General features: G+C 38.3%; 1 protein-coding gene across 1 annotated transcript in view; it reads left to right on the top strand.

The window, feature by feature from the left end:
* LOC104075170 (arylsulfatase B-like) overlaps positions 1–14,522 on the top strand; it is a 32,415-nt gene that overhangs the window by 9,036 nt on the left and 8,857 nt on the right. The window lies entirely within an intron of this gene.

Below are 14,522 nucleotides of genomic sequence, written 5' to 3'. Positions count from 1 at the left end.
GAATCTTAATGCCATGATCACAGGAGTTGGAGCTTAAGTTTGCCAATTCTATAGCTCTTTAAGCACCGTCTGTTTTATGATTCAACTTTATTAGTTTGCTAAGGACTACAAACTTTTCAAGCGGTGATTTTTTTCATGCAGAACATTGGAACAGGTCCTTTCCAGTGTTTTTATAGCATTTCTATATTTCATTAAATAAAGAAGTAAATCCAGGCAGAGGAAAAGTAGTGCAGTGGGGACAATGATATGTTGCCTGCAAGATAGATACACGTTGTGCTGTAGTAACTGGATGGAAAGGGGTAAGGTGGCCGCCTGCAATGCACATCTGGTTCTGTGATGTTTTTCTCAGAAGGAGCAACACTGTGCCTATCTAGTGCTGGCTGGACAGCACTGCCTGCAGATAATTCCTACGTACTGATGGAATTAAGGTGTAGGTACTCCAATTTCCCTTCAAAGGATGCTCAGTGAGTTGTAGCGCTCCTGTACTATGTTATGCCCTGAACGTGGTATTCTCAGGCATACTTGAGAGACCATCTTTTCCTTATGGGAGCTGCCGTGATTGAGCTCAGCGGAGATGTTTGAGTAGACAAATTCCTGGTCTAAATAGAAGGCGGACGAGCAGAGGAGGTTTTCAGGAGCCTAAGCTCAGGAAATACTTCCCCGTATTGTTTCCATGATGCCGTACTCTGATGATACTTCACTGATTGCTACGTACAGCGTGTCCTTACTTTTTGTGTGCATTGCGTGAGATGTGGGCAGGGAGCAGGGCAGGTGGGCAGAAGCTGTAGTGAGTGGAACTTTTATGCTGGATGAGATGTGACTTTTAAGCATCACTTGGCAAGTTACTTTGTGCCACCTGTTTTACTTTCTCCCTTAATAGCACGTTTGGTCAGGAACAGGTAGAGTTGACCTCCAAATTAGTATACCTTACATTTTTCCTATTTTTGATTTTATTATACCATTCTTAAAGGATTTGAGAGTATGTAATTGTATTTCTGATAGGTTTGACAAGATGTATCACTGTTATACATGACAAAATATACATTAAACTGTACTTTTTCAGATGACTGTTCTTTTAATTAATGTACTGTTTCTAATGCAACAGAGCATGTTAATTTATAGTCCACTGTTGGGGACAAGGAATCCAACTTTCTTTGTACTTCATCTATTGTCATGTGCTCAATGTTCTCAATTTCTTATAAGTTAACTGGAAGTTGGAATGGGTTTGTGCTTTGCAGGATGAGTCATTGTATTATTTATGATTCTGTTTTTGACCCAGCTAGTGAAGTTATGCTTTGTCATATAAGGATTAAAAGTTCTATTTAGCAATCTGAGTTACTAAGAGTAACTGTATATGTATATAACTCAACCGGTTTCTACTTACTGTCTGTTTTCATTTGTGCAAAATGAGAAATAAGTTTGGAATTAAGATCTAGATAAATGAGATTGATGTCTCTATTATGGATAGATTTGGGAGACACAAAGCTTGGAATATATAAGTACTTTCATATTTTCAAAAATCATGGCTCTCTTTGTGTTTTAAAGAAAGAAGTATCTTAAAATAAACTGCCCATACAATCTTCCTATCACCAAGGTGATAAACTGTGTGTCACTCTGGAGTCTTGCTCTCTCCTTGACTGTTTATTGTTTACTTGTCCTTAAGGTTTTGAGATCAGAGTACTCTTTTGCCTACGGTGCTAAAATATATGCATGTATGTTTTGCGGGGTTCTTTCTCACCTCCTGTGTAGTCTTTGGCCTTCTTTATGGCCACCTTGCTCTTCTCCTAATCCACTTAAAAAATCACATCACCTAAATCATCTCGTGTCAGATGAAGTACTGATATTATACTAATACTTTCTTTTTTGTAGAACTTGAATTAGGAAGTAAAATAATGACTGGAAGATACAGATTAGACAAATCTTTGGTTTGCAGAGTACTGTGGAAGAGCAAAGAGGAAATTAAATCTCAAGACACTATTAAACACAATCAAAAAATCTTTCAGGATGTTGTGGATTATCAGGCGAGTTCTCATCATGGTATTGTTAAGGAAGACACTGTACAGCGGTGTTGTTGTGCACACATAGGGCATTAAGTTATTGTTGTACTTGCACTCCGTGCAGGTTCAGTGCTCCTGAACTCTTGAGTGCTTTTGCATATAATGTATACATTCTTTCAGCATAATATTTTTATTTAATGGATGCGTTTATCTTCATCTCTGTCTGAATAAACTGATAGTATTTTTAGTAGCATGAATAATGGGATGTCTTATGTAATTCATTGATTTTTTTTGACTGAAATAGGAAAATTGAGCTTTGTTCTGTTCAGATTTTTTACACCAAAGTAAGCATTCCTTCAGGGAAGAATTTGTGCAAAAGATGTAATTAATTTAGTGTCAACTCAACTGTTACAGCCAAGCATTCAACAGAATGTTAAGTTAAAGGTAGGACATGCTATCTTGATTACAGAGCTAACTACATCTTCGCTGCTGTGGTCTGTTAAACTTACCTTGACCTGTGTGTTTACCACTTGCGGGGTAACATCATACAACTTTTCAAGTTCTCAGACTGAGCAGTGGTTTCTAACCTCTGGGCATCAGCCAGGGTTACTCCAGCAGATCTGATGAATCTACTGATCAGCATCTACCTACCTTTTTTCAGGAGCTCATGTCCAGTGGTAAATACTATAGCCCTACACTAGTCTTGTATCAAAGTACTGTAGTTCTCTCCTGTTGTTAATAGTAAACAGCATAAGAGGGAAAACACTATAAACTAGTTTGTCTGCAGTTCCGTTTTACAAAAAAATGCTGACAGGTCTTATTTCACTGACTCTTTCAAGTAATCGTCTTCTCTCTCAGAGGGCAGACGTTCTTCATTCAAGTATAAACCTTTCCAGTGATCTGAAACATGTTGCAATGTTTTAAACTGTAATTCCTCACTTGTCGTCTTCAGCGCTAATAAAGATGTTCCTGTCCCTGACCACAGACTTTGCCCACAGGCTCCCTCTGACCTGTGGCAGCCCAGTGGAGTGGTTGGGGTTAAAAACAATCTTGTCTCTCAGTGAACTTATTTGGTGTGCAATTCAGGCCTACAACAATTGTGGTGGTGTAACGGAGGAGGCGGTGGAGTGAAAAACTAAGGTGGGATCTCCAAAAACTAGGATGAGGAGGGGATGGGGTTGTGGTCTTTGCAGCAAAGCCACTCTGGTGGTGAGCTATTGCCAAGATGGCCAGCCCGTCCTCTCCCTTTCTCCCATCCTTTCCTCCTTCCCTTGGGTTGGATCTGGAAATCACATGGCGACAAGATGAGTCTTCTGCCAGATCAGCCTTCAGACTATCCTGGGTGGCGGGGGGAAAGAGGAGGAAAGGTTTCTACCACATCAGCCGACTGAATCAACTTGCCCTGTAGCTGTATGACTGGGAGCCCGGGGGAGTGTGAGGTTGGTGGCAGATAGTGTTTGGTGAAAGAAGGAGGTATGAGCCACAGGAACGGCAGCTAGATCATCGCAGGCCACCAGGGAGCCTCAGCCAGCAGCAGTAGTTTCATGGAGTTAAAGCTAGTGTAGGTCACTGCTGCTACCAAAGAGGAAATCCTGCCTTCCACAGTGCCTCACCATTGCTCCCCTCTCTCGCGGGTCACCAAAACCACTCACAGAGCCAGGCTATGAACTAGGTCAGAATATTGGTTCAGATTTTAATAACCCTTTTGGTTTTTTCTTCGGATGTATCTTGGGTATGTAGCCATTTTGGCACACAGGATGGGACTAGAAGGAATTTCAGGGGACAGGTGAGATTGATTCTGTTGGCTCTGAAATTAAACCCTGAGGTTTCTGTTTCATAAAATGTGATTAAGTGATCCAGCAGGTTTCTGCTGGGGATGTGCTTGGCTTCCTCCCCTTCCCAATCCCAGCCGCGTGCTCCCGATGCTTATTTTGCATCCATTCCAGCACTCCTCGGATACCTCCATGGACCGATCCAACTTGCTAACCTGGTTTTCCTCTGTCAGGTAGGTTGAATCTGCTCATTGAAGGGGCTGATGGCTGCCAGAGGCAGCGCAAGGCGGGGGCGAGGAGGGCTGTGCGGTTGGAAGTGGGGAGGCAGAGGGAGAGCCAACCCTCCTAGCACTGTCTGGCTGCTCCTGGAGCCAGAGCCCCAGGGTGAAGGAGTGGGGAACCGCACCTGCTGGTGGGACCTCGCTGCGCTAAACCTGCCTGGTGAGCTCTGCAGATGGAGCTGGACCCAGGCACCTCAGAGGTGGTTGCTCTTCTCCCTCCTTCTAAAAGCCATCACTTTTGTCTTTCTGGTTGTTTCTTCATCACCCTGTTGATTATTTTCAAAAGTGATGAATGTATGTCTCAATCGTTGGGTCTCAGTGTAGATTTGTGATTTATTAGAGAGTTTGCAATTATGTAAAAGCAGGACATCGGTATGAAAGATCTACTATCTTCCAGGTTTGGGTCTGAAAATTCACATTTTCTGTTGGTTTTAAGAGTTTGCTAATAAAATAAGAAAACTAAAAACAGAAAGTAAAAATTACGTTGAAACAGAGTATCTTTTTCTCTGTAATGTATAGGTTAAGAAAGCGCAAATAAAATGCATAAAGTAATTTAGAAGTTGCATAAATCAAAAATCTTATTTACATGTGTTGGAAGGGAAAAAAAACCAAAATTGTTTTGCCCCATTTTTGTGACTTTGTCTTTAAAAAAAAAAAAAAGCCAAGTTGTTGATGGTTTGGCAGCTGTGCGGGTGACGTAAGCTCTTCCATTGTGAAAGATCTGCTTTCTTTTAGACAGCCTTATGGCATTTCATCAAGTTTTGGTGATTCAGCTAAATTAAAACCAACTCGATTTAAGTCTAAATTCCCCTAACTGCTAAACCAAACATATTTCTGACCACACAGACATTGCTAGATGGCCTGTCTTGAAGCAGTATTGAAACTTTATATCCCACAGAAGGCAATTTTATTTTGAGAATCAGGACTAAATGACATGGTGAAAGGAAATGTACCTTTTAATTCAGAGTTGTTAATCAGAATCTGTCAGTACACACTGTATTATTTTTTAATCTGACTCGCTAAATTTATTAATGAATTCTGTGAATTTCACAAAATCTTGTAGACTACACGTGTAGTTTCTCTTCAAAAAGAATTTGATTTTCTTTAAATTAGAACAATGTATTCAAAGTAAATATGTTGTTGGGTGGGGCTGTTTTAGGTTGGAAAAACTTTCACCTTCATTTAAAATTCCAGACTTAACCATAAACAAAAACTTCAAAGGCATAATAAAATTGTAGGCCACTAATTGTAGTCAATTTATTTTGAAGATACCTATTCATAGGGGCAGACATCCAAGACAGAGAACTTATAAAAAACATTTTGTGATTTTTCTCTAAACATTTATTTGCCTTGAGCAAAATTAATCAACCTTTACATTGCTCTCCTTGACATTTGAAAAAAGGCATTACCTCATATATTGTGCTATTAATTGCCAAAATAAATGATTGCTTATAAGGGGCTAGATCTGCTATATGCAGAATGATCATATGATATATTACAATAGAGAAACTATTTCAGTTCTGGGACTGATGTATCATTCATAGGCATTAAAATTGCATTATAATGGCTGTAGCATTATATATTATATCCATACATATACCAAAATGATTCATCTTGATTAAGGAACAGACAGTCTAGGCTCCTTTAGGCCCCATTTATTACTTATTTTGCCCAGGTGAAAGATGATTCCTGAGACTTTGCAGGCCAGAAGTGATTTCTTCCCCAGTTTTATTACTGATGATCTAGCTGGTTTAAAATTATTTTTAAAAAAAAAAAAAAAAAGTAAAAAAACAATCCCTGGTAATGGAGTTATTCAGTAGCGGCAGAAGATAGGTATGCATGGATGAGTGTGCTGTGTGGGCTTCAAACGGGATAAATACACTCCATGTCTGTGCCAGGATAAGACTTGGAATCCACTCTTGGAGTCAAAGTGTGCGGAAGAGTGACCAGTATGGTTAGCTGACTGAGCTTACGTAGTGACAGCTGGAATGGCAAAATGGTCAAGAAAGGGGAAAAAGACAGATACGTTCTTTGCTAATCCAAATTTCCATTTCTCTGCAAAATTGTACATACGCATGCTGACCATCTGGACTCTGTCATCTTTTCATTACAAGAAAATCATAAATTGCAATGATGCCCTGTGAGTTTGTAAGGCACGAGTTGCCAACATGTGACCCTGGAGCCGCGCGTGGCCCTCAGCCACTTCACACAGTGCTTTTCATCCTGGTCTGGCAGTTTTGGGCAGAGCTCAGCTCCACTCCCTAGTGCGAGGCCACCGCTCCAGCCAGCTCTGCTGCCATTCACATCAGAAATGAGTGGTGTTTCTCTTTCGGTTGTCGGCTACGTGAAGTTTCTGGGGTGTAGCTCTTGCTGTGGGGAAGTTTGGCTGTGGTGGTATGTTGCCTTGGCTCTTCGCCCACCTGCATCTCAGCGTGAACCATCCATCACTGCAGTATTCAATACTAAGCGTGTGGGGATTGCACGTTTGGTAAGCCTCATAAATACTAATCGCCATGTTTCCTTTGGGATGTGGATAATCTCTCTTAGAATTTAGAGATGTTGTCACTTGATAAAGTGTCTAATGCCAGTATGTTGACTGGAATTCAGAAATCCCTCAGTACTGCTTCTTTTTTATGCTTCATTATATCCTATCCTTGAACATAATGCTAACATTTTATATTTTTATGCAGGTCTTGACATAAACATTAGATTACATTTTTCAAATGAAATATCTCTGAGCTGGAAACCTGTAAAATTTTAATTGTGCACAGGACGTTAGAGTCAGGTTATATACTGCTTAGTTCTCTTTACCTTGAACACTGCTACCTTACAGTGATGCAAGTGGGGTTTGTGTGTTTCACATATAAGGCCGTCTCAACATGACCTTCGATGTCTTCAATAATGCATAAATACTATTCCATTCAGTTCAAATCTGTTTCCTGGAAAAAATAAGATTTTGAATTTTTTTTTCCTTATTTTTCTGTTAAAAGTGAAAGTCGAGCATTTCCTTTTACTACCTCTCATTTTGTGATGTTTGACCCTGTAGGCTGTATTAGTAAGTTGGCTCTTATTTAGAAGAACTTTAATTTTTTAATTCTGTAATTGTGTAAGAATGTAATAATCTGGATAAATGCTTTGCACTGTTGATGTTCATAGGGATTTTCTGCTGCCATGAGTAATTCCAGATTTTACTTAATAGTTTGTGCAGTGTCTTTTTATGTAAAGATTAATCTATTGTAAAAATCAAGGTGAATACTTTGAAACAAGAATGAGAGTATTTTCGTATGCTTACTGTTGTTGAAATTAAGTTAAGAAGAGTATGCATTTTGAAAGGTAAGAGAGTGAGCATGATATTCTAGTATAAATCTTTCCTTTGGAATCAAACATTACTATGAGAAAACTGAAATTAGGAGGGATAATAGTGGATCTATATGTTCAAAGCATTCAACTAAGTGAATTAAGATAGGTGAGCTTTGCTGGGTGAGTTTGTCTGTGGTACAGCCCTATTCCTTGTCAACATGATGGTAGGAAGTAACAGTGCCTCAGGGCTCATCTGTTTCTTCAAGATCAGTATTCTATTCATTCGTCCAAGGCTAAGGTCATGGCTATTCCTCAAACGTTTTTATTTTAATAAAGTAACAGAAAGACTCAGAGTTTTGTAGAAAACTCATTATTGCCATAAAGCAGCAAAAGGTCACAAAATGTCTTTCCTCAGTGAAGTAGCAAAACCCCTTATTTCTCCAGTAATTCATTGTCACAGTATAGGCTGGAAGAGCTCTTGACATTTCCAGAGTTTCCTTGTTGAGGTGAAATAATTCTCTATACATCACAGTTCAAAAAAAGAGAAATCAGTTAAAAGTACATATATGCAAAGGCCTTGTTAGCCCACAGAGCCATCCACATTTCAAAGTGACTATAGCAAACTTGTCCTGCTTTCTGGCACATTTTCATGGACTCATGTTAGTTAAGGCATCAGACCTACAAACACATGTGCTACTTCAAAAATGTACTTTATGAGTGAGGATGAGCAAAGACAAAGGTTATACAGCTGTAACTGAAATGGAAAAATCATCACTTTCGAAGGGCTACTACTGACTATTGAACTATCATTTAGTAACACTGTAGAATATTTTGTTTATTATTTGTTATAAGCATGAAGGAAAAACTGTTGACTTTAAAAGACTGAGAAGAAAAGCAAAAATGAATTGACTTTATCTGTGTGAGAAGGTAAAAGTGTAGATGGAAGAAGGTGCATTGTGTGACTTCGAGATTTTTCAGAAAACATGCATCATTTTCTCTCCTGTAGGGAGAAGAGTTGTCTGTCTTTCGTAGTACAGACCATCAGTAACAACAGCAGTCCATAGCACTGCAGTAGGCCTAGAAATAACCATGAAGAACTTGTTTGACTCTCATATTGATGGTGTTTGTTTGTTATTGTGAAGAGGGAAAATGCTACTTAATTAGACAGTGCTATTCAAAGCTACCTTGTAACTTTTAGCTTTGATTTCTATGAGATTTTTTTTCTTTGGCGCTTCATAAGAAGGCAAAAGTCTGAGAAGCACTAAATAACCTACTGATTATAGGTTTGTTAATGTACAAGAAGCAATGTTTATGCAAAAACAGTCTGTTCACAAACAAGATACTCTTACATATATACTTTCCTTAAAACAGTCTAAATAATCTGCTTGGGCTCAGGGTGTTGTTCATCTATTAAAGACAGACACTGAAACTTTGTTATTTAACTTTTCCCATAGTAGAATAATTTTTTTTCTGTATTTCCCTGTAGATTTTCCCTCAGAAAAACTAAATTTGCAATCAATGTAAACCAGCTACGAATCTAATAGAGCAAGTGTTGACCAAGACTTTAAAATATATGCCTTTTCTGAGACATGCAGTAAGCTCTAAATTTTGGCTTTATTGTGGATGATGGTGACGGTGAGTGTTACGATAAGTATCCATAACATTTTCTCCTGCCTGTTTCTCCATCTCTTCCCATTTCTCCATCTCTTCCCAAAATTCCAGTCATGGAAGTAGGAGTTAATTCAGAGAAAATGCACTGAAGTTGCTTCAGTTCATATATCCCAAGAAAGAATAGGCTAGACATTTATAGCATTATCTATTATAATCAGGAAGCTTTAAAAATTTCCTGCATTTTGTGGAAGATATCTCTAATTTCATTTTGACAGTTCTTTGGCTGAGATTTGCTGAAGTTCAGCAGTTATCAATAAAGACCTTGAGACAATTTGCAGAGGATCAAACCGATCCATCCTGGTGAGATTGGCACTTTTAGCCAGAACTGATTATACCGCAGTTGACTGTCTTGTGTGCAGTGGATCCCAGACCTGAATCAGTTGCAGGAGGAACATGAGTTGCATTCATGCCAAGATAACAATATGCACTTTGCCAGAGCAATAGGGAGAATTTCTTAAAACTCCTCCTGGAGTTTGCTTTGTCTTGTGCATTTTTCGATGAAAACTAAGCAATAGGCTGCTTCACAGAATCAAGTCTAGCAAGAGGTAATTTTTGTCATGAAGTTTCCATTGTATAAAATGCTAAAAATAAATTTCTAGTACAGCACCATCTACAAAGTTTCTAATGTATCTATGTGAAACACAGTGCAAAATTTTTTGTTTATGGGCAAGAGCCTGGGGACTCTTCATCTACTTGTATCTAAGACTTTTTATGCTTCTGTAGCTATAGGGGAGAGAAATACTCCCTCTTCCCCTCCAATTCCATTCATAAATGTATGGAGAACAGCCATGTGTTTGTTCCATACTGTTGACATTTAAAAAGACCTTATGTTTGTAAATAGAAGATACATAAGGTCTGCGTATGTCTCCTAATTGTAAAAATATTAACTATGCCTTTTGTTCTTTTGCTTTTTTATTTCTCAATAAAATTTTCTTTGAAGATGTAGTCTTACTCTTATCTTGCAGGTGAGTAGTTGATTCATCTAACTGGTTTAAGATTTTAGGGACTGTATAAATTATATTACTACATTAGAGACAGACATGATTTTCAGAGCGTTTGGAAAAAACTTGATTTAATATTCATCAGTGGAAATGAAAAATGTAGTACTTTCACTGCTCTCAATGCTATAACCACTGTGGTCTAGTGTATATATTAAAAACTTGAACCATGTTCAATATATTATTTCCTGATATTTAGGAGGAAAAAAAATCTCTTGTTAACATAAAGCATGTTGGTGCTTCATCCAAAAACATAAAGCAAAGAAATTCAAATAGAATGGAAATGCAGTGTCATTTCTAACCCAGTCCATAGATTCATACTACTTTTATTATGTGTGCAGCTGAACAATGTGAACAGTACAGCTTTCCAATTGCTAAAATGGCCTTCACTAGAAATGGTGTATGCTGAAAGGTCTGTTCTCCCCAGATCCAGGTACTTCTAAACTGGGAAATACCAAAGGAAATCTGGATTTTTTTTTTTTCACGTATCATTCTGGTTTTTATGGTGTAGAGTCCCTAATTTGGGTGTATTTGTAGACTGCCTGCAAATCAAACTATAGACCAGACTGCTTGCAAATGAAAACCACCCTGTGCCTACAGAATATTTTGCATCTATATCCATAGATAGAAAAACACATAGATCATTGAGTTAGAATTTATAAGATAGTAAAAAGTTAAGAATCTGTTCCAAATGGTGTACCCACTAAATGTACTTACATTCTTATATAAATTCAAAGTTTTATGTACAAATTTGGTATGAGTGGAAATCGAAATTACCCAAACCCATCCAAATATCCCATCACCATGTTAAAGGCTTATTTTCTGTGTTGTTTAAATATTTGTATGTATTATATGATTTGAAATGGAAAATATGGAGAAAACCTCCATCCTAGAGTTTCATACAGTCTGTTGGGGGGAAATCTCTCCTGAAAGATGGGAGATTACGGTTCAAAACCCTTTGTAACAATCAGGTAACTCATGGCATGAATTTGGGTCCCCAAAGCCCAGAAACGTATCCCCACTGTTGGGCTAGATTTTTAGGAAGGGGTCAAAAACCTCTCATTTTGTCAGGTACATCCTCAAGTGAATTTAACTCTCAGTTGTCAGTTTAATTTTCTTTTTATTAAAGATGTGTGGAAGTTAAACATTTAATTGGTCTGAGCCTTTTCTTTATTTCCAGTTTACTGAAAATTAAGTAAGTTTGGCATTGAATTGGCATCTGTTTGTAATTGCTTTAGTGGACAAACAATAATTTATATAGCCTGCAGTTGGCTAGGGCTTTTGGTGTGACCGGAGAATTTCCTCCTTTAGGGAGGAAACTATTGGACAGTTGGAAAAATGCCGTTGGAGGAAAGTTCAGAAGATGTGATTGTGGGAAGCAGCGCTGACCACAAAGAGAAGTTATAGGGTGGCTTCCTGAGTTTTACTGCAATGAAGTTATGGTTCATTTCTCGACTTTGTGTTTCCCTTTCTGGCTGCATGCTCCTGTAAAGAATCAAGTGTTTGGGTGCCTGCTACCTGGAGTCTGCCTTTATTCTGCTGTTTCAGGGCTGCAGGGAAGATCAAGTGATAGGTTTAAGTAAACAGTTTCTAGATCTTAACTTCTGAGCTTAGTGACCCGGATTTTGCAGCAGGGAAAATGACTCTGGAATTCGGTTTTCTCTGCTCATCCATAAGCCTCAATTTTTGGTAATATTCATGGGATTGTTTGCTGTTACTGACTTTTTTTTTTGTTTTCTTAAGCTTTTTCTTCTAAGAATTGGTAACTCGTGTATTGGCACTTTTGTTTCGTTTTGATTTCAGAATCACTTTAATTTGGGGATAATTTGGCAGGGTGGTTAAAACGCATGTGTTGTTGCCAGACATGATTGTTGTGGATACAAATGGGGAAACCTTCCATATAAAGGTTTCATGGAAAACACAGTGTCTACTGAACTGTATGGATAAAGGGGAATTTGGCTTCATTTGTTTGATTAAGAGAAGTTGGTAGGGTGTAAATAGGGTGTAAATACCTCTTTTATTACTACTGATGCTTAACCAGTCTGAACCAGGGCCCACTGGAATTAATGGAAAGATTCCCATTCCTTTCAGTGTGGGGTTTTTCAAGCCCTAACGGACCTCCCGCTGTTCCACAGTTGAGCATTAATAAGGGACAGTGAGCCTGCCAATCATGCAGGTTTTGTGTGTATGCATGTGGTGAGATTTCTAGGAGGCTGAAGACTGCTTTCATGAAGGTAATTTTTATGTGGAGTTCCATAGTATTTAAGAAAGTCTGTGATTTTTTACCTATCACTTCAGCTATTGTAGCACAAAAACAGACTAAGGTGATTCGAAGGAGTCTGCAGTGTCTATTGATAGAAAAGCAATCACCTGTGATTTTTCAACTGCTTGGGTTTTCTTTCTTTTCTATTTAATGGGCATCATGTAAGTAAATGTTTTAAATCCTGATAATAGAGTCAAATGATTTACATTAGAACAGAAGCTGTGATGTGCAAAACCTTTGATTTCTTTTAGTGGAAGCGATAGGAGAATGATACCGTTACCATTTTTCTGACAATATATAGAAGCTGATGAATACAATAGGGATTAAAATAGTATGTTGATTTTAAAGACAATAATGAACATACATACTAGAAAATACTCTCGTTCCATTCGGGTTTCATATATAGGTGGTTTTTGGTTCGCCAGTCCCAGACTTTTGTCTGGGGATCTCCTCTGTGGTTTTTATAGACTACTAATCAGATCACAAGAGGCAGGGAGGCATGTGCATTGCCTTACTATGAAAATAATACTGGTTATTGTTTGTTGCTTTTAAGTTCTAGCAGAAGTAGCCTGAGTGTTTTTTTCCCAGTGTTTGGTTCAACTATTAAGCAGAATTCTACTTTGCAACATAGAGAGTTGTTCACTCCTCTCTAGTAAAAACATTTTTACAAAGTAAAGAAACATTTTTACGAAGTAAAGAAACTTCTTAAAAATCACTCATAATGTTTTAGAGTATAATCTCAGCAGAATTAAAAAAAAAAAAACAACTGAACATCTAATTTATCCCCTTGAGACTTGTCATTGCCAGGTGACACTGCCTTTTGAAAGCCTGTCTTCCTGGAGTGCAGTCTTCAGTGAGTTGACAATCTGTATGCACAAGATTGAATTATTTTAAATGCAGTATCTTTTTTTGGACATATGCGTAAGTGCCACTTTGTTCCCTAAAGCTGCCTTACTGCAAGCACTAGTTTCTGCAGATCAGTAGTTTCTTGCCTTCTGGCTATGTGATGCAACCTTGTTATGGCTGTGTCCTTGCTCTGAGGGCATAACTGACGGAATCGCGTGATGGGTGCCTCTTGTCACACCTAAAGCTCTGTATGTGTCTCTCCAGCCTCCGTTAGCATGAGATATGTCTGAAAACATAAGAGCTCCCAATGATCCTCCCAAGAGTCTTTGCAAACAAGCAGGACTTTATTGCAATGCTGTCTTAGTGATAATTGTGGCTTATGTGGTGCCTACTGACAAAATGAAATATCTTTTATCACAGCGGGGTAAGGACGGCAGGGGACCAGCAGCTCAGAGTGGTGTTCTAACTGTTCTGATAGCAGCAAGCTGAGATGCTATGAAAAGAAGATTAGAAGCGATAGAATAACACAGAGGTTTTCCGTGAAACATCTTCAGTGATTGAAAAAAAAATGGCATGTAATTGAATTTGAGGATGTAGCCAAGATTATATTTGTTCAGAGAATGTAGTCTAGTCCAGCTGAAACACGACTGTTATGGGCAAAAGCAGATGATTAATTTCCTTGGTAAAGAATTTATGTCTCATCCAGTGTTTCAGCATGTTTGAGTTTTTCTCACTGTGGGTACATGCTGTGTAGTAGTGCCGTTCTGCATTATAGATGATGTCTAGTCAGGTCAGCTGGAGACCGTAGTCACACTGAATATACTAACAACTACCAAGATGATGTGGTTTCACTCAAGATACTTCATGAGGCCTGAGTCATAAGCACTCAAACTATTTGGCCTGTGTGTTCCATTGATATGTCCCCTGTCAATTAAAACAATAAGGTTTTGATTATTTAATTACATTTGGCTCAACATCACACAAGATGGGAAGAACCTTCCCATGCAGGGGATGGCGTTTCTTGGCCTAGATGGCCATGGTACGAGAAGTAAACTTTTGTTCTATATGGATCCTGTTATGTATTATTTAAATATTGGAGTGGAGTAACCAAATAAGTGATAGGCGGTGTTGCATAGCCAGACAAAATTTATACTGAAATAGAAGTCTTGAGAACTACAGAGATAATTTTTAGTTACTAAGATAATATCTAGGGAATCCTTTTGTGCAGTATACATTCTACACTGCAAAGTATCAAACTATTTAGACATACAGGTAGTGTAATATGCACACACACTTGTCTTACAGGAAATGTTGGTGATATTCCTGCTTTGGCTGAAAGCTCTTGAATATACTTTACACCTGCAAAGCAATAGCACCAGTTTATTATTTGTTTC

This window comes from Fulmarus glacialis, unplaced genomic scaffold (genome assembly GCF_000690835.1).
Source record: "Fulmarus glacialis isolate BGI_N327 unplaced genomic scaffold, ASM69083v1 scaffold5534, whole genome shotgun sequence".
Taxonomy (NCBI): Eukaryota; Metazoa; Chordata; class Aves; order Procellariiformes; family Procellariidae; genus Fulmarus; species Fulmarus glacialis.
This window is presented reverse-complemented; position numbering and strand designations above follow the sequence as displayed.